The following is a 20981-nucleotide window of genomic DNA, read 5'->3' on the forward strand; positions in this document are numbered from 1 at the left end:
GTGAGAGCCGCAGCCGGTGCCGCACACGCTCCCTGGAGAGCGCGGGGTGCTGTTCCACCTGCAGGCACGCGTCAGGGCCAGCGGGACGGGCGCGGACGGAGGGACGCCGAGCCCACTTCGCCCCCGGCCCCGCTCACCTCCGCCCCTCCCGCTTTGCAGAGGGCCCTTTCCTCCCGCCCACCGCAGCCAGGGCTGCCGGCCGGTGGGCGCCTCCGCCCCACGGCACCGCTCGCCCCACTTTCGGCACGCCGCTTCCATCGCGGCTCCCCTCCCGCGCCTCGGGCACGGGGCACACGAGCCCGCACGCTGCCGCTCGCTCCCCGCTCTCCCTCACGGCCCCGCTCGCGCGCGCTCCCGCTCGCTCGCGCGCGCACGAGTGACATCACCCCCGTCCAATCAGCCGCCGCCGCTCCCCGCGCCCCGCTCGGCCCCGCTCGGCCCCGGCGGCCCCGCGCGCGGCCGGGGCGGGGGCGCGCGGGCGGCTGTCAGCCCTGCCGAGGCGGGCAAGGACGCGCCGAGCCGAGCCAGCCGTGCCGGCCGGGCAGGGCCGTCCGAGACGTGCCCGGTGCGCAGCGGAGGCGCGGACGGCGCGGGGTGACAGCCCGGCCGTACGGCGGCACTGCGCAGGTAGGGCAGGGCTCGCTCGGCGGCGCAGCGGGGTCCCGCGTTCGAGCGGCGCTGGCAGAGCGGTCAGCGGCTGCCGGCACCGCGCGGTGCTGGGGAGGACGCGCCGCCTCGGGCGGGTCCCCTCAGCCGCGGCGAATCACAACTTTGCCGGTGCGGCCGGGGGAACGCGGGGAGCTGGGGCAGGTGCGGGGCGGCGGGGCAGCCCAGAGCCCCGCCACGGCGCAGGGTGGAACCCCTCCTTTGCGGCGGCCGGGGGCGGCGGCCCTTTCCCGGCTCGGGAAGCGCGGCGGGCAGGGGAAAGCCGCCCCCTCCCAGGGCGCCTGCCCGCTGGGCACGGGATTACTCGGCACCCCGGGCTGCCAAAAGTGGGCCGCCTGCCCCGGGTAATCCCCCGGCGAGTGCTGTCCCCGCCGATGGTGGGCTCGGGGGGATGCTGGCTGCCGGGGGACCGGGATGCTGCCGCAGGGGAAGCCTCGTGCGCGGTTTCCTCTCCGTTTCCCACGGCGCACGTATGGATTTGGGCAGCGTGTGTAAAAACCGTCCGTACCGTGGTCTTCCAGCGCATCATTTCAGCACCACGGTCTGTGTGCCGGAGCAGCCGCGGCCTTGCGCCGTGCGCCGATTTATCTGCGTTTTGGGTGTGTTTAGTGGTGACGGGCTAGAAAGGGTGTTGGTTTTTGGTGTTTTTTTGGGTTTTTTTTTCGGTGGGGGGGTGGGTTCAGTGCACCTTCTTGCAGTAAAAATGATAGCGTTTCACTCTGTTTTCTCCTTGTAAAATGCTAATAACGCCTTTTTCTCAGTGCCGCGTTTCCGCAAATGTCAGTAAGTCGAGGCGGCTGTAGGCACCTGCCGGTGAGGGCAGAAATGCCATTGCTGAGCGCCGCTAAAGGCACCTGGAAGCGCTGAGCCTGCCCCGGGGGGCCGCGCCCGTGAGCGGCTCTTTAGGAATTGCAGCTGCTCTATGAAGCGCTGTTTAATTCTGTTTATGAAATCTACGGGAGATTATCTATGCAGTTAATCAACTATGCTCCATTTAGTAATGAAAGCAAAGTGTGACCTCTGAGCTGCCAACGTTTTCGAGTGTTATATTCTAGCAGAGTCATAGTTATATAACAATATTATAGTACAGTTATATTAAAGCACATTAAAAAGGGTTTGTTAACGTGTTAAAAATAAGCCATTATGTAATTGCTAGGCTGTACAATTTAGGGGAAAATACGCCTTTAAAATGCAGCCACCTGTGCAGAGGTGGCTGTATCAAAGAGGGTGTTGACAAATATGTTACTTAGTTTCACTCTTTTGTATAGAATTACTTGTAAACCACTAAAAATCATGAGCACAGGCCTTGAAATTACATAACACAGGGGAAAGCTTTCTGAAATAACTTGAAGTTATAAAAATTCTCATGTTTTTTCATCTACCATTAGTAACTTCCAAATGTCCTTGTAGTGCAAATACTGTACAGATCTCTGAAAAGATGATCTTTGGTCCATGTTCTTCTTTAAATGATAATGCACCAAAATTTCTTTAATAAGAACTCACCGTAATGTTTCTGAAAACTGTTGGTAGTATGAATCTTTTGTTTGGTCGTTTGCATTCAAATATATGTTATATGTTATCAGTTGCTTAATTTTTCTCTTTAGCAATAGCTGACATTATAAAAAAAATTTCTATCTCTAAATTTTGCAGAAAGTAAAAATAACCTAAGCAAAACACTCTGCCGTGGTCTATATTTGTATTATCCACAATGCTGTTCTAAACCTGCAAGAGATTTCCAGTTTCACTTTTAAGTGGTGCTAAAAAGTAGTGTAACCTCAACACAACTTCATGGTAATGCAAGAACCTACTTGATTTTATAGAATTTTAAATTGTCTTAAACGCCTTTTGTAGAGAAATCCCACATTATTAAGGTTATGGAATAAAGAGGTTTTAAGTACCTTTTTGAGCATGTACTTCTGATACAGTCTTAATTACATGATCACATACAATTTTTTTTTTTCCCACAGGAATCCTGTCTTTCACTGCATGGGATAGATTGAGCTCACAAGAGAATTCAGTATTTTTCATTGATCATTGTGTGAGCCCATGATTTATTTATTTGGTGTTACTCAGCTCTGCTTTGAAGACAGAACTGATAACATCTGTGTGAGCTTTGCTTAAGTGCTTATCAGTATGTGATCAGAATGCCCCACAAGGTACTAGTAGTTTATCTAACACTACCTAAGGTGAGACAACACTTCTGCAGGTGGTGAAGAAAGGCACAAAGAGGGTCAGGTGAAAATTATTCACTCACTTTTGGTGTCCAGTTTGAAGTTTCTACAATTCTTGTAAATGTGTTTGCTCAAGTTATACGTGCTACTGCTTGTTGCAGCAGTCCTGACTGCTCCACATCTGTGAGTGTATCTGCAGAGTGAATGCGGAAAAAGAGGAATTTACTGTTAATTACAAAGTGCAGAAGTTTTAGGTTAAGTGGTTTGCTGCATCACTGTAAGGGGAATGAAGGCAACTACAATAGAGAGAATGTTAGCCGTTAAAGTCTTTGTGGCATATTATAGAGCCCCTGTCCCTTTTTCTTTCTGCAAGCTCAGTTCTTCAGTAGGTAAAACAAGTCCTACCTGCCTTAAGTTCTGTATCATCTTCAGTGACTGAATAAGGTAACTGAATAAGAAGCACATGTCTACTTAAGTATATTGTATAAAACCAAAAACACTCAAGGGAAGTTAATTATGGTTGCACAGACAACAGTTTGTCATTTTACACCTTTTGAGTGCTTGATTTAGTAAACTTAATAATGTTCTTGTGTCTTGTTTGTGAAGTAAAAGATGCATGCATACATGTCCCATAAATGTCCTTAAAACCTAGAAAATTAAATTTTAGGGAATTAAAAAAAACCCAACAAACAGAAAAGCCAACAAACAACAAACCAAGAAAATGCAGGAAAAAAAATTCAATTATCCAAGTAAATTTCTTATTGTTTTACTGTATTGGACCTACAGTGGTTACAAAGAGAATCAGAAAAGTTTAATCCTTTACAAAAAGTGCCTGAACTTTTACCATCATGAGTGATATTATGGGAGTGCAGTCCCTTTCATGTACAGCAGTGGTAAACCAGAGTGGTGTCATTTGTAGTGCATTTGCTCGGGTAGTGGGAAGGTGGTGCAAGACTGAAGTCCTTTGTACTGTAGGTTTTAGGATGTGTTGTGGTGCACGAGGGCTCTTTTGCAGGACTTCTGCAAGCATGGTCCTTTTCACTTCTTCATTTATATGTATCCTAACGACAGTGCCTTTATCATCCTGTATCTGGTCTCAGTGTTTTAGGTATTCCTGGTCTTGACCATCCCAAATTTTGGTTTTGTATCTCACCCAGTCCTGTCTCCTGGCTTTTTTCCTGTCAGCTTTCCTTCAATTTACTTTATTCCTTGGAGCCTCCTCATCTTGATTTGCTATGTCAGCCCAGTCTAGTCTCCTTTCCGCAGTCTCCAGTCACTTTTTCTGTGCTTTTAGCAGACGTTGGTCTCAATTTTTATTCTTCTTCAGAGACTGTAAGGTGGCTTTTGTTCTTCTCCTCTGAAACAACACAGTACTCTCTTCTTAGAAGTTGGTTGGTCTTTGTTACATTTTCTGAGATAATTGAAAGAGCATATCATTAACTCAAAGCCTGTCTATGATGATGACTTCAAGCCATAGTCACAAACATTTTTTGAAGAAAAATTGTTGTGGTTTTCCTTTTTAAAAATTGAAATCTTAAATTTTTCAGTGAGACATGTAAGTAAATGTTTTATATGCATTGGCAGAAAGTAAGGACACACAGGACACTTGGACAAAGTTGTAAGTAGTAGTAAACTGTAGAAATGCCGAGCAACCTCAATAGTCCTATTTATGCAGAGAATTCAGCAATTCTGACTGTAGCATATCCTGTGTTTTTGCTTAACTCAGCTAAGTTTTGCAGGGTTCTGTGCTGGCAAATAAAATAAGGGATGATTTGGGTTTTGTTTGTATTCATACTAATTTCTTTCATTTTATATCAAGGATTTGCTAAAGTCTCTTGAGACAAATACTTACAAAAAGATGATGTAAGCATCTCACTGAATTGAGATCTGGATAAAAATGGTGGAGTTACCACTGCACCAGAGTAGTTTTGTTTACATAAGGTAGTCTTTTGGATGTGGTAAAATAGTATTTGCAATAACTTAATAGCTCTTGTGTCTGAAATAAGGGACATGGTTGAGCTATGGTTAGCACTACAGACAGAATAATTAATGTGATAGAGTGTTTTAAAATGAATAAATATAAATATACATATTTGACAAGTTCTTTGCCTTTATTTGCATAATGTTTTTACAATTGACATGTAGTGGACAGATGAAATGTTGGTCCCATGTAAATGAGTTAGCTTGGAGCAGAGAGATCAGGATTTAGTCATGAGATAAGTGATCTTTTTATAGCTTTATTGGAAACATCCTATTTTACTATAGACAATTCAATTTTCTCCAGTTCAGCAAGAGTTGAACAGAAGCCTTACTATTAGTTATTCCTAGTCAAGCCAGTACCCAGAGTTGTTAGACATGGACTTGAATTTACTGCTGCATTACATTCCCATGAAATTGGTTTTCTTTTCCATAAAATATGAGTAATGCACTTCAGCTTACTAGCTGCTAAATTTAATTTGTTTGTAGAAATCAAAGAGAGATGTTTATATGTTCAGTCAAGCATTGGAACACGTTACTCAGAGAAGTTGTGCACTTTCTCTTCTTGAAAGCTTTCAAGACTAAAAAATAAAGCCCCCAGTAACCTGACCAAATGTCTTATCTTTCAGCAGGATGTTGGGCTGCAAACCTCCTGACGTCCCTAACAATATGAATTATCCTATGACATCCCTTTTTCTGACTTGTCTTACAGCATGAAATATCCTATGAGGTTATTCTGTAATTCTCAGAGGGTGAGGGGAGAAAGTCAATATACAGTCTGAACAGCACTTTCTGAAAGGGGAGGGATAGCAGTGCCAATAGACAAAATACTCAATGTGTGAATGAAATAATGTTACAGACTGAACTACCTTTATACTTTTTAATGGTAATTGTATTTAAATGCGCTACTAGATTTCCTGTGGATTAGTTAGGCTAGATGTTTTGTTATAGGTCTGTTTTCAGGGAGATTATAACAGGATTCAGTAGCTGTGTCGGTTAACACTTTGTAACTAGTTGAAAGTGTTGTAATCTTTAAGTTGAACTTGTAATCTTTAAGTTCATAGGAAAAAAGAATTGGGTCTATTCATACAACTGTTCATTATAAAAATTAAATTTTCAATACAAAATCTCATACTCAAAATCTGAATGTAAATATTTAAAACAAACACTGATGCTGCTAAGTGGAACAGGCTTTTGGTGTTGTCTCAGTGTTGTTCCTAGTTACAGTGTTAATTGTTCTGAGAAGGATTGGTGCTTACTGAATGGGGAGATAACTGTGCCTTGTCTTAACCAGGGGGATGGGACAACTGTTAGAAGCATAACTGGTTCTAACACTTCTAGCTTCAGTGAGATAGGAAATTCTGTGTTTTCCACCATCAGGACAGAAATCCATGCAATTTTAAATTTTTGTGTACTGTAAAAACGCTGATTTTTTTTTTCTTAGGGCCTACTTATAATTCAGTTAATATGTGGTGCAGGGATGAATATGTAACTTTTTGAGAACTTTCTTGATTTTATGAATAACATAAATTAACCTTTCACATATAGTTTTGTTTTTCACTATGTCTTTTCTAGAGGTTTTCATGTTCAAGATTCATCAGAGCTTAGGAGAAATAAGCCAGTTTTTTTCTTCCGTGAGAAAAGAGAAGTCATATACCTCAGATATTTCTTGATGAAGGCTTCCTTCTAGATATCTGTATTTCCAACTAGAATGCTTTCTTTGAAACTTGGAATAAAGCTGACTTTGTTTTGATAAAGGCAATCAGTTGTCTTGCCAACTACTCACTGATAAGATCTTAAATAAAGGTAAAATACATTAAATGTGTATATGTTGTAGAGCAAGACTGTATTTTCCTTTACCAAGTATTATTAGCAAACTTGTGAAAGTGCCTAGAAGGATAACATACCTGTTGACAAGGCTTGCTTCTTCTGTAAGTGTGAACTCTCTGCTGTTACTAGTAGTACTTTAGAGAAAGCATTGCATTTTTCACTATGATCATTTCGAGCAAAGCAAAAAGAAAATAATTAAGATGAATGAGAAGGAGCAGCTAGAAATAACACTTTTTTGTTTTCTGAATGTCTTCTTCTGAAGATTAAGGTCATCTCTCTTTTGTATATTGCCAGAAGCCCAGCTCCCATTTCATCAGCAGTCTACAGTTTACTTCTTTTATAAAAATGAACTTCGGAATATTGAGCAGTTTCCACTTCAGATTTTCATTATAAAGGAGCTCCCAGGGAGGGCAGCTGCTGTTGAAATAGATCTTGGGAAGCCAGGCATTCTAAAACGCTCCTTTTTTTGCCTTCTTGTTGTCACTTCCTGAAATCTCTTTGCTCTGTACTTTTATTATATCTTGTCCTTCTGACTTTTCCTGACCCTGAAATTTTTCAAAAATTTTTAGCATGTTTTGAAGAAGTATCCAGTTCTGCCTCTTAGACTAGGTGTAGCCATGATATCCCTGAAAAATGCATAAACAGGCCATCCCAATGGCAGAATTAGTCTACAACTTGACTGTAATATGTTGGTTTTGAAATAAAGGTGAAAGTTCAGTACTTACTGCACTTAAAAATAATGTATGATTTTTGTTTTGATTGCTTTTATTTCTTTCTTGACATAAGTACTCAGCAAATATTGTAAAACAAGTAAATAAAACCCAAACAAAATCCTAACAAAACCATTGAAGGATAATTATTGTAACAGTGCCAATGCTGACTTCCATTCTAAACATCTGGGTTGATACTTACACTTTGTTGTTTAAACATTTTCTGTTTCAGTTTTGCATTGGGCCTTGTTAGATGGATTCATTGGCTCCCTTGGTTGCGGGTTCTTTATTTAGTTGGGTTTCTTTTTAGTCAGTGTGGGAATAAAGGTTTATTGTCGGAGTTTTAAGGGAATGCTGAATAAGATATTAATTCCTTTGCCTCACCATAATAGTTCATTGCCTATTTCATTTCTTGGTGTTGATCTGCCCCATTCAAAAGTGGAGTTTTGCAAACTTTATTAAGGCATTAACTGAAAAATGCATGTATGGGGTAATTCCTATAACAGCCAATTTACCTGATAATTCTTGTCTTTTTATAAAGAGATTATGTGTGTGAGCATATAAGCATTCCGATGAAGAATTAATTTCCTTTTAAGTAGCTAGTGGTTATAAAATACAAGTCTGGAAAGCTCTGGCAAAACCTAATTAAAATTATTAAAAAAAATCCTTAATGGAAAAAATACTTGACTGTCTTATTTGACACATTGACCTCATCCAGTCACTATTACATTAGTTTATATTCATATACTCAAACATAGCTTTATACAAGTTCTTTCCCCCATGCACTCCTATTTGTTTTAAGATAGTGAACTGAAGAATACTGTAATATTAATATTTTATTAAATACTCCCAAAAACAAAAGGGAAGAGAAGTAGATAATCTCAAGCAGGATGATTTTGAAGAACTGAGTTTAGAAGTTACTAATTCCATTATTAAAATGTCAGTGTAAAAACTACTTTGACTTAATTTCATTGCATTATTGAAATGAACAAATACATTTACTTGGTAGACGATGCTTTTTATTCTTCTGGGGATCTTCTGTCAATATGTGCAAAAAATGAGTCATTACTTGAAGAATTTCTTGGACTGAAGTATCTCTCCCTGTTTCTTCTCGGAAATTACATGTTTACTATGAAACAGGACTAAGAACAATACGAATTCTCCCTCTGGGATAGTAGAGTGGATAATTGTTTTAAAATATTAAATTGCTTTTTGTTTAAAGTGATGGTGATCTGTGGTTTATTAGCTAAGAATACTGGAGATAATTAAAGGGCTTTGAGTGAAAAAGACATGATGACTTTTTATTACCAGCAATTTTTTTGGTTCATTTATTATTAGGCTAGGTGATTCCAAAGTATGATTTTGGGGCATAAAGGAAAGTGGTATATGTGAGAAATAGGGTTAATTTGCACTTAACTGTGTAGGTGAAACACAGAAAAAACCAAATTTGATTAAACCAAGTATTTTGTTGTTGTGAAAATGGGAGTTTACTTATCTGCTACTCAGAATAGCAGAGATTGCTACAGAAACCTAAAGGCATAAAGAAAGTTTTGTATTTAAACAGCCTCAGGTTTGTAATAAAGCACAGCTGTTGCCACTTCCGCTCACATTCTTTTATAGAAATACATTCTGTGGGTTCTCTACAGACCAGCTGACCCAGTCTTAAATGTGGCTGAACCATAAAACCTGTTTTGTCTCATTTCTATGAGATCTTATTTGAAGCATTCTAAAGATAAAAAGGCTGTTTTTTTGGTTTTTTTTAGAAGGTTTAACTCCAGTCAAATGTGACATTTGTATCTTAAGTTACAGCATCTTCATATAATCCAGACTTTGCCTATGCATATACTTGAAGGAAGCACAGAGTAGCTGCATAGGAGTTAATTTTTATGTTTTTAACTAGGACAACTCTGGAAGAAATATACTTTAGTGCATTACCATATACTTACGTGTTACCTCAGTTTTATTTACATTCATGTAGCAGGCTTTTGTGACCTACTAAATATTTTTAGCTGATCTTATCCTTGGCAGTGTTGCTAACATAGTATTTAAACTGACAGTGATTAGATAAAGCCTGCAAATAGTCACTAAGGTTTTCCATGTGTGTGCTGTGTGCTTTTTTGTTTTTAAAAAGCTTCAACAAACCAGCCCCCCAAAACCCAACAAATATCAAGCACTCTGGTGTGGTACAAGTGCCAAGAGAAGAAAGGAGACTGTGGGAGGGATGCATGTGTTTTTTTTGGCCACTGTCAAAAAATTTCTAGTATATCACATAAACCATTGAAAACAGGTCAGAATTTACTGTTCTGTGATTATTTAATACTACCAAAGCACCTATATATTTTATGTAACAGAATTATTCAGCTTTCAGATATTCTTTCCAGACCAGCTTGAAGGAAAACTGGATTAATGTAAGGACAGTGAAGCATACAGAGCACCTTGCAACGCAATTTCTATTCCAGCAGTTTAGTACCTGTCTCTAGACAGCCATTGTTAAGGTTAGCAGGCTTCTAGGTAGAACAGTTTTCATACTGGTTTGTGACTGTCTAAACTAAAGCACTCCAAACAGTTAGGCTATTCTTGGCCTATTTTTCAAGGACTGCCAGGTTTAATGAGATATTAAACTTTTTTTTATAAGTACTAAGTGCCTTTCTAAAAGGGTAAAACATTTATTATGTGGGTACTGGCTAGATACTGTGCTATTTAATGGGGTGTGCAAGCAGCCAAAGGGCAGTTATTTGGCATTTGTCTTGGATCCATTGTAATCTAAGATAATAAAATAATTAAAAAGGAAATATGATTATATGTGTAGCTACTAAATTAAATTTTTGAAATTTTGGTGTACCAGGAAGGAAATTTTACTTCAGCTTCATAAGACATAGGCAATCATTCCAAAGAGTCCAGGAGCTAATTCTTGCCTGTTCTGGGAGAATCAGTTGTTAAATACATATTTTCAGTAATTTTTTGCTTGTCAGTTGATCTTCCTCATCTGAGCGTTTTGTCAGAACACAAAATTCAGAGTTAAAAATAGGTGAATTTAAATGAGAGGACTTTTTGTTAGCTGTTAGCATTAGTCTGTTAACCTTTATCAGATGCAAGTTTGGGATTGGGCTGAGCTCTCTGTTGAAGATGTTTACCATAGTATAGAATATCAATATTTAGGTGTTGGAAGTAACTTCACAGAACACAGACACTTGTGCTGCCTGTAAACAATCCTTCAGGATGTTGCTAAGAATTTATGTAAAAAGTGTATTTATTTTTATTTTTTAATCTACAGGGTAATTTTATGGATTCTGACTTCATTATTCCTGTTCTATGGGACCTTTCCCTGGGAGTTCGTTTATTACATATGAAAAAGTGCCAGTATGTGTATTTGGGTGACATTTTAAAACTTTCTCTTCCTGAAAAATAGCAAAATTTTCTGTTGCTGGATATATCAATTTGTTACATTGTTAGTACCCATGCTTGTCTCCAAATTCGAAGCTCATTAAAACTTGAAAACCAGGCCTTCATCCTGGATTGTTCTTTCATCTTCCCTGGAAGTTCTCTTGATGGCCTGAGAACTTCAGCAATTCACATCTCAGGATAGGGAGTGATGAGAAGCTGGGTCAGAGGAGGCAGTAGCTAACAAGGTCAAATACACATTTCTTAATTTGCCTAGCTTATTCTGTTCTTCAGTCTGAAGTTGTTTGCATGAGTTTAAATTCACATCAACAATTTAAAACAAATAGTCTGATTTTGCCCTACTCTAGATTAGGACTGCTCATAAATTTGCTGACCATGTTTTCTCAGTGCAGTGAGACATCAAAGCAGAAATATTTGTTGCAGACTTTTAGAAATACTCTCTTACCTTTTATAGACATTTGCAAGTAGTGTTTTGGTTAGATTTTTTTAACATGATTTAATTTTATTTTGTTAATTCTGACTGCAGAAGTGTATGAAAACATTACTGTGTCTCTTTTCTCTCTGTTGGTCTAGTGACAGTTGGCAGGTGCTGGCTCCCAGTGAGAGCTGTGAGTTGCACAGCTTGGTAATTGGCATTGAATTTGAGTAAGGAAATTGCCTTCTTCTCTTATGCTACAATACAGGCTTTCTAAGACAAGTTCTTTCTCTTTTCCTTTTCCTGGGAAAATCAGCCATTATTAAATTTTCTCAAAGAAAAAGGGCTTCTATGTGGGCAGCATGAGGAAGAAGTACTTGCTCTCTGAATGACTTGTGTCACTAAGAGCCAGCAGCTCAGTCTCACCTATATCTCTGCAAACCAGTCTAAGAATGTTTAGAAATTGAAGAGGATACAGATTGGGAAAAACTTCAGGGGTACTTGTGTGAAATGAGTTGCAAAAGATATTGCTGTACAAGGAAGAAAAATGTTGTCAGTCTGCAGTTATACAAAAAAAATCTCCCTTTCATTAGAAGTCAGCTTTCTATACTGTGCATCTGAGAATATGTTTCTTTACTAATTCATGTTTCTTTTCTTTAATTTTTTTGTTAGTTTGGATTTCTTTTGTGTTGTTTTATATTTTTAATGGAGGAACAGTGAGTTGGTTTGTGGGATATTACTGTTGAGAGATACTTAAAAGTGTATTTTGCTTTGAACAGTTATTGGAGATTATGGTAGTGTGTATGGGTACAAATCGCAGTGTACTTAAAGCCAGAATTACAGAATTCAGAGAAATCTGTCCTTCTATGGGGCTAGTGAAGTCTCTTCATGCATCGAATAGGACATCTGAGCTGATCATGTCTTGCAGTTTGTAGTACCTTTTCTTTGTAATGAAAGTGTGAAAAACCCATTTATTTGAGTACATTTTCAGAGACATGTTGTATAAAGAACAGCATTGCATGTTGACAAAATACTTTGTCAACAGGTGTTGACACTGTACTTTGTCTGCAGGTGTTGTGATGCATGTCAGGGTATGCAGGAGATTAAGTCCTGATGTCATTTAGAGCATCCAAACATGCTTGTAAATTCTCTTTTCCCTGATAAGGGAGTGAGTCAGAGAGAGACAGATTCCAGTGAAAATGTATTTGAGCAACTTTTATCAATTAAGCTTTTTCTATGGCTGAAGTAAGGCTATTATTAAAAGCAGATACTTGCATGGTACACTTGCTTGTCTCGTGCCACTGTTCCCACCCTGCAGGTGCACACTGTCACACAGACACCATCATACACACCCTGTCACACACACACCCTGTCACACACACACCCTGTCACACACACACTGTCACACACACACGCTGTCACACACAGAGTCACACACACCCTGTCACACAGAGACACTGTCACACACATGGTGTCACACACATGCTGTCACACAGACGCTATCACACACAGACCCTATCCCACACACAGATGCTGTCACACACACACACTGTCACACACACGCTATCACACACAGACCCTGTCACACAGACCCTGTCACACACACACCCTGTCACACACACACACTCTCACACAGACGCTGTCACACAGACGCTGTCACACAGACGCTGTCACACACACACACTCTCACACACACACACTCTCACACAGACAGACCCTGCTGCACACACACTGTCACACACACTGTCACACACACACATGCTGTCACACAGACCCTGCCACACACACAGTCACACACACACTGTCACACACACACTGTTACAAACATACCCTGTCACACACACACACTCTCACACAGATCCCGTCACACACACACATGCTGTCACACAGACCCTGTCACCCACACCCTGTCACACACACCGTCACTCCCAGTGACCCGTGTGCAGCCAGCCCGGCTGTTGGCTCCCAGGAGCCGCTCTGGTGTGACAGTGGCCCTGGGCAGGTGTGCACAGGGTCCCTCGCAGGTGCCCCAGCAGCACGGGCAGAGCCGGTGTCTCTGTGGGTGCCCAGCTCCAGGGACACCTGGCACGGGGACTGAGCTACACAGCCCCTCGCTGGCACTGACACGGCCTGGGGGCCTCACACACCTGCCACGGGCTCTGGGTGTCATTTCATGTCTTGAGAAGGCAACGGGACAATAAATCTCCATAGCCTGTTAGTGTTTGGTAGACACCTTCTCAGCACATAAGGTTCTCTTTCTAGTTTGCTCTTTTCTATTGAGTCCATTTAGAGAAATTCCCAGCAATGGGATTTTTATGACAACACAATCCTTGTACAGCTGCCACTGAATTGAAAAACTGCAATGGGGTGTCATTGACTTGTGAAACACTTTTCTCAATTTTCTTTCAATCTTCTTGTTATATTTGGAATTGAACTGTAATCAGTTTGAATTTTGAATTTCCATTTTGTATTCTAATTTACTTCTGTGGAGATTTTGTTATTTGTTCCACTGCGACCAAGTTCAATTCCATTTTCCAATTGTTATAAAAATATTAACAAAAAATGTGTAGCATCAAATGCATTTCATGACAATTTTATCTAACCTTCTAATGCAATTCCAATACAAATATATTTATTATAACTGAGTGAACTATTTCTGCAGAATCAGGCATCTTTATTTTAAGATTGTTCTATCTAACTATACTGATCATGTCCCTTTCAGTATTGAGATTCAGTGTGTTTGTTGGCCAAGCATACTCTCTGCATTTGTAATGAGGGCAAAATGGCACATCCCCAGCCATGAGGAAAAAGGAATGGCCCCCTTCTGATCTGCATGGACCACATCTCTATTTTCAGCATAGTCTAAGAGACTGCTTCAAGCATCCTTAATATTCTTCAGCTCAACTTTCAAATTGAATTTCTTGTGAGTGTTGGGAGGAGATATCAAGCTAGTTGGATTTGTCATTATATAGGACAAGTATGTTATGTCCCTGCTTTTTGGTTTTCCTGGTTACTTAGTATTTAATATATCCTTAGATATAGACTGAAACATAGTGTGGTGTTTTAATTTAATTTCTAGATTTTTATTTACCCAAATATTTCATTTGGATCTGATATGTCCCTTTGAGCATATTGGCTGCAGAGTGTGCACTTGATGGTTTCACTATATGGGGTTGTCAATTTAATGTGATGAATAGCTCAGTAGTTCTGGGGTCATTCTTTACTTCGTAACTTTACAGTGATGTGGGAATCCCCTTAATTCATAAAAAAATCTAGTTCAGGTTCTTTTGGAATCACTAGAATGTATTTTTAAATGGCATATCAATATCTCTGAATCTAGCATTAATTTTTTAAGAACCTGCAAGTAAATTAGACAACTAGATTTAATGAAAATTAAATAAAAGCGTGTATTCTCTCAGGGACATAATATCTGTGTCTTATTTTGTGGGTTTTTTTTTTCTTTTTTTTTCTCTGAGTGATTATGTTAATGTAACTAAACAATTTGAATTTGTCACCACTCTTAATATGGGCATAATATGATTACGTATTTGAATACTTTGGGAAGAACACACTGATCCCACAACTACTGTCTGAACAGTTGCAAATTTCAATGGTCCTTTAATAGCAAGTTCTTTAAACTATATGCCAGTGTCATTTATCTCCTTTCATCTGCCTCTGTAGCTTAGTTTAGCTCACAGACATGCAGAGTCTCAGCACATAATCCCCTAAAGACAGTGCTTGTATTTGTTATCTTTCTAGGCACAGTGTTTTATCTCCTGTGAACCCATTTGATACGGGTTTCTGGTCCTTGTAGGAGTGATATACCAAGTAATGCTCTTGCAGATGTTTGCATGGAGAATTGTGAGCATGCTGGTTTTGTTGATGTCCTGTATTTTATACCAATTTTTTCCCTTTTTTCCCTAGTACTTAAAGCTATCAAAAGGTGGAAGCACAGGAAAAAGTAGAAAAAAGTTTGAATAATTATCGCGCATGCAAAGGAGGAGGAAATATACTGAATTTCATTGCCTGATGACAGGAAGATCTATTTCAGTTTAAATTAATAGGTAATGCTGCAGGGGATTTTTGTTTTGTTTTGGGGTGGGGTTTTTTGCATAGTGGTAGTTTTAGAATGCTTATTATATTTAATTTTGAGCAAGTTTTATGTTCCTTTTGGGGATTTTGATAGCTGTTCAGACAAAAATATTCTCTGTTGATGTATTCAGACAGATGGTTGTCCCATACGGTATGTGCAAGGATGTTCTTTTCTCAGGGACTAAACTTCAGCTTTGACTGTTAAGAGTTTGGGATTATGTTCATTTTCCCTCTCGGATTCAGATGCTCATGTAGTCCCTGGAGAGCAGTCTTGTGGTTATCACTAGAGGCAGGAAATGAAATCTGTAAAATGGAAGAAGTAGGTCATGGTTTATCTTCTGGTTTTGGGTTTATCACTAAGTGGAGCCATAGAAAGTCAATGCATATTGAAACCTCAGGGCATCATTTTTTGATACTGATACTGTCATGAGGAGGAGTTTGACAGGTCACTGATTAAGTATTTGCATGATTGGATTTCATGAGAAAAGAGATGATGATGATGTTTCAACTTGAATTTCTAGTCAAATAGAAGTGAGGGTTGCCTTTGACTTTTCTCCCACTATGTGGAGACATGAAACTGATTTCAGTTTATTTGTCTGTGAAGAATTTGCTTTTTATTAGAGATCACCCTTTTAATAACTTGGTAATTTCTAGGAAAAATACATTAGAAATCACTTAAGAAAGCTGTCACTTTTACAACTTATTACAGCTTAAGAGACCTCATTTAGAGATCTCTTACAAAAGAGAAAAACCATCCCCAGACTGCTGAAATGATCCCCTGGTAGAGATTTTTTGTTTATTTGTTGGTACAAATAAATGTGAGTGAGCCATCTGAACAACCAGCAGTCTAGAAGTCCTGAGGCACAAAACATGAATCAAAACAGATGCATTGAGTTATTAAAATATTTAACTTAAATTTTACATTCTTTTTAAGTATTTTTGTGGAAGATGTGGAAATGTTTTCAATCTTTGTTTTTTTTTAATAAATGGGAAGGTAGTAGGTTTGTTGTTTCAGCTCCCTAGAAATATATTTCTGTCCTACTGAGAAACTAAATTCTGTTTACAGATTGTGTTTGTGAGTTTCTCTAGAATTTAGTAAGAAATATTATAAAATTGTCTAGAAAAACATTAATAAAAACTAGTTGACAAAAAAAATATAATGAGTTATTCCCATCTTTGTCGTAGTGATATTTTAATGTTTCTCTTTAATTTAGGAAGACCAAAGTGTAAGGAAAAGATGATCAGAGTAGTATTTTACAGATATACTTTCAGATACTAAATTTTATAGTTATACAAAAGATAGTAGTTACACATTTGCTCATTTTAGATAAATGTGAATATATATTATTAATGACTCCAAAATTTAAGTCATTCCAGGTATTATAATTTAGAACTTTTAAGTATTTTGATTTGGCGTTCTCCACCTGATAATGCAGGTAGCAATCCTACATAAACATATGTTTTTTCAACAGATTATATTTTCATTGAGCAATGAGAGAATTTACTAATATGTACTGGGTTTACATGGCCAGGTTTTAGTAGTGGGGGGTCACAGGGGTGGTTCCTGAGAGAAGCTACCAGAAACTTCCTTTGTGTCTAATAGAGCCAGTGCCAGCTGGCTCCAAGACAGACCTGCCACTGGCCATGACCAAACCCATCAGTGCCTCTTCATTACCCATCTCTGATTTGACTGGTCACAAGTTAAGCTGATTCCCTTAAGCTGAGCTTGTTTTTGCTGTGATAGTAATTAGTGAATGATTTCTCCCTGATGTTTTTCCATGAGCCTTGCTTTCTATATTCTCACCTATGTCCAGATGAGGAGGGGACAGGGTCAACCTACCACATAAACTAACTTCAACCAGCTAATTTTCTGTCTAAGAATCCAAAGTGATCTTAGAATTAAATGGAAGCTTGTTTGAGTTGGAAAAAAAAATAAATTGTGTTTTGTTTTTGTGGGAGAGTTTTTTGGTTTTTGTTTTGAGATTTGTTTTTGTTTCATTGGGGTTTATCATGATTTTTTTTGTTGTGCTGTTTGTGTGTTTTTAAAAAAACTTCTGCATACTTCTTATCCTGTATTCTAGCAGAGATAACAAGCAAACACAGATAACTCCTGTGTTCTTAAACATAAGACAGTGTGTTTTTATTCTTGTAGTTGGTTTTCTTTGTTTACTTTTTTTGGATATGTGTATCTGAGTAACCACTTTATGCTTGTTATGAAGGTATTATTTAGTCATGCTTTTAAAATAGAAGTTATTTCAGTTACTGGAATTCACATATTGCAGTATTAGTGTACTGGTTACAGCAGAAAAATGGATAGAAATTCGGCATTTTTATCAGACATAAATGGCAAGAGTTAAAAATACACATGCTTCCTAGTAAAACTCTGAGCATGTCAGTATGTTAGCATGCTTTGCTTTGAGCTGACCTGCTGTTTTGAATAGTTGGGGAAAATGATCCCTTAATATAATTTGCTTTTTAAAAAATTAATTGGATTATGGGGTAAAATCTCATGTTACTGACATTTTAATTTCCTCTTCAGTCTAAGATTATTTATGATTTATATTATATGATTTCTGTTTCATAATGTAATTATGAAATTATGTAACTCATAATGTAATTATGTTTCATAATGTTGATCTACCTCAAAAAATGGAAGAGTGCAGACTCTGCAGTGGTTTCTTAAATGCTGTTCTGCCACAGACAACTGTCACAATTGCCTTTAAAATATAGCCCTATTTTCTGGCCTTTCTTGTAAAGTATTTGATGAATCAGTTTTTCCATGTTTTTTTCAGGAAGCTTTTAACCTGAGATTCAGCCTGGCTTTTTTGATCTGCTCTAAGGCACCAGTAAATAGCTTGGACCTACTTCTTGCCCTGTTGGTAATTCAGGCTATGGGAAGCTATGAGAAAGCTTTCAAGAGATGAGATGAAATCTGGGAGGTGTTTCAGGAGAGGGCACTCCAGGAGCTTTCTTCTTAAGGAAGATGCCCGTGGGATCTACATTTTGCTATAGGAGAGCATAGGGCATATTCCTGGGAAGCTGCTTTAATCTAATATTAAATGAAAGTTTTTAATCTTCCAAGTAGAGTTCTTTAATATTTGTGGAAGTGTCAACTCCTTCAAATGCACCATAAAGCATTTCCTTACAAAAATGTTTGTGTTTTGTTTTTCTTAAATGTCCTGTGTGAGCATATCATGCTATTTGGCTCATTCCCAAGGTGTGGTATGTAAACTCTATGCCTTGGCTCCTTCCAGCCATTCCCTCTGTATGTGTTTGTGTTTCTTTTTTTTTTTTTTAATATCCTATGTGTTTGTGTTGTGTGTTTTGTTTATTTTAAATATCCTGTGTGAGCATATCATGCTATTCGGTTCATTCTTGAGCTGTGGTCTGTAAACTCTATGCCTTGGCTTCTTCCAGCAGTTCCCTCTGTATGCAGGCGGCTGGCTCGACTGCAAGGGAAGAGGCACTCGAGCAGGGTGGCCAGGAGCCCCCATGGGGGGCCAGGCTGCCAGAGCAACACCAACTACATCTGGAGGAGGGGCTGGACTCTGCTCCTACATGATGCCAAGTGTTTCTTGCATGGAATTGCTTCTGTTCTTTCAAATTTGTTTCCCTTTCATTATGATGATTTTGTTCAGGTGAAATGAATCTTAACTTGTATGCACCTATTTCCAGTAGTGGGGTTTTGGGAGGAAATTGAGTGGAAGGGGATGCGAAGTTAGATACTCAGGCCATGTGGATTTGCCTGACTTTTCCCCTCTGGTCTCAGTGGGCTCAGCCTCTCTCAAGGTTAGAGTTACACATCCTTGAATTTCCTGTGCTGTGAGCAACAGATAACCAATGCTGTTCCAATGGCAGCTTTCCAGTAGTACCATGAAAGAAAAAGTCCTTCAGGGTGAAAACTCTTCTCTAATGGTTGCCATGGAAACAGAGAACTGCATGGTTATATGGATTAATATCTCAGCTACATGTAAATGTTCTGCAACCTTCTCTGCCTTATCATTTAGGAGAAACACTGCTTCTCTAACCATTAGTGCTTTAAGCTCCATTATAGCTTAGATTTGGGCCAAACCTTAAAGGAAGAAAAATAGCTATCTATTTAAATAAATGGTTTGATGTTAGTCCTGCTGGCTGATCACGAATTTAGTAGACAGCTTTGTTTTTCTGTTGTTGTTGCATAAGGTGCATTTTGTAGTTTAATTTTAATACAATCAATGCTTCAAATACTGTACTAATATCCAGGGGATATCAGTATTTCTTTCTCTGTCATTGCCCCAGTGACATTCCTGGTAAAAAAGACTCCTCAAGAATACTCCAGAGAATTGTAACACATGAGTTTCAGACAAATTGATCATAATTGCCTCAATATGCTGCTTGTTATTACTGGAGGCAAATTATTCCAGTGCATTCTGGTCAGGTGGATGAGTCACCGTGCAGTGTTGGAATGTCAAATTCTTCTATCCAAGAGAGACTTAATTTTTTTTTTAAATGTCATGTTAAACTTGACTTAATGTCTACTGGTTTATCTTTAATAAAAGTAACAATTCAATTTTTAATTACACCAAATTTATTTTTTTTTAAATTTTGTATAACTTCATGACCACTAGCAGCATAGTTACTGATCTTTTAAATGTCTTCATTTCTGTGGAGTCACTAACATGAAATGTAACCTTCTAAAGGTAATTTTAGTTTGATCAATTTCTGTGTGGAACAAGATTTTAACATTATATTTTTATTTCATTCTGATGGAGGAATTTTTACTTTGTTCAATAGCAGTGTAAAGGTACTCTTATCCTGAAAGAAAAAAATGCATAAAAAGATCACCTCTATTCTTATTTGTCATATCTAAATTCTGCTTTATAATTGGATTTATTTATTTAAGCGCTGTCTGGATTTACACTGAAGATTGCAGTGTTTCCTTTGGCCATGCCAGCTCTTGGCCTGTGCACCATCTCCAACAAGAGCCTAGTGAGTGAGTCTTCATGATTTGGTGCGTAAGATGGGTTAAAGTTGAAAGAAATTACTTCAAGAATCATATTGAGATATTAATTTATTTTGCTTTGCTGGTAACTGAAAACATATCTTAAGTCCTGTTATACTTATTAGTTCTAATATTGTTCCTGGTTTTGGGTTTTACTGTGGAAAGACCAAAAGGACTGTCTGTTGTGTTTGAAGTGACATTTTTTTAATTAGAAATTTATTCTCTTATAACGATGTGACTGTGGATGGAAGTTAATGTTTACAGAGAAGGTAGTCTGGGCCAGACAACAAGCTCCTTTTTATCTTGAGAACAATACATATGGCAGTGGAGTGTACACAGAGCACAGTGACTTCAGTGTGGGGGTCCAGATGTGTAGATATATCTCTAGATATCTTTATACATCTGGATATGAACTATAGATATATAGTTCTTAGTTGACAACATCCATTATTTTTTATGACATTGTAGTTAGTAATTCAAATGTCAGCTGCTTTTTCATATGAGCTAGGAATTCATGTTGCTACTTGTGTGTGTGTATTCATGTATGCATGTTGTATAAAAATTGCAAGCTTATTGTTTCCAGATTCTGTACAGCTTTAAGGGGATCTCAGCACTGTCAGCCATAGCATCTCCATTTTCAAGTGCAGTGACTCTACTGAGGCAAGGTGGATGCCAAACAAAGTCAGTGTCAGTATGCTGAGACCACATTGAGACAACTTTCAAAATTTTAATGGGTA

General features: G+C 38.8%; 1 protein-coding gene across 1 annotated transcript in view; it reads left to right on the plus strand.

Annotated features, from left to right (window-relative positions):
- The first annotated feature begins 462 nt into the window (after positions 1 to 462).
- CNTN1 (contactin 1) overlaps positions 463 to 20981 on the plus strand; it is a 209125-nt gene continuing 188606 nt past the window's right edge. Inside the window, exon 1 of the mRNA XM_038155003.1 lies at positions 463 to 627. The gene's annotated coding sequence lies outside the window, so the exon portion shown is untranslated. The remainder of the gene's footprint in view (positions 628 to 20981) is intronic.

Source organism: Motacilla alba, chromosome 1A (genome assembly GCF_015832195.1).
Source record: "Motacilla alba alba isolate MOTALB_02 chromosome 1A, Motacilla_alba_V1.0_pri, whole genome shotgun sequence".
Classification (NCBI taxonomy): domain Eukaryota; kingdom Metazoa; phylum Chordata; class Aves; order Passeriformes; family Motacillidae; genus Motacilla; species Motacilla alba.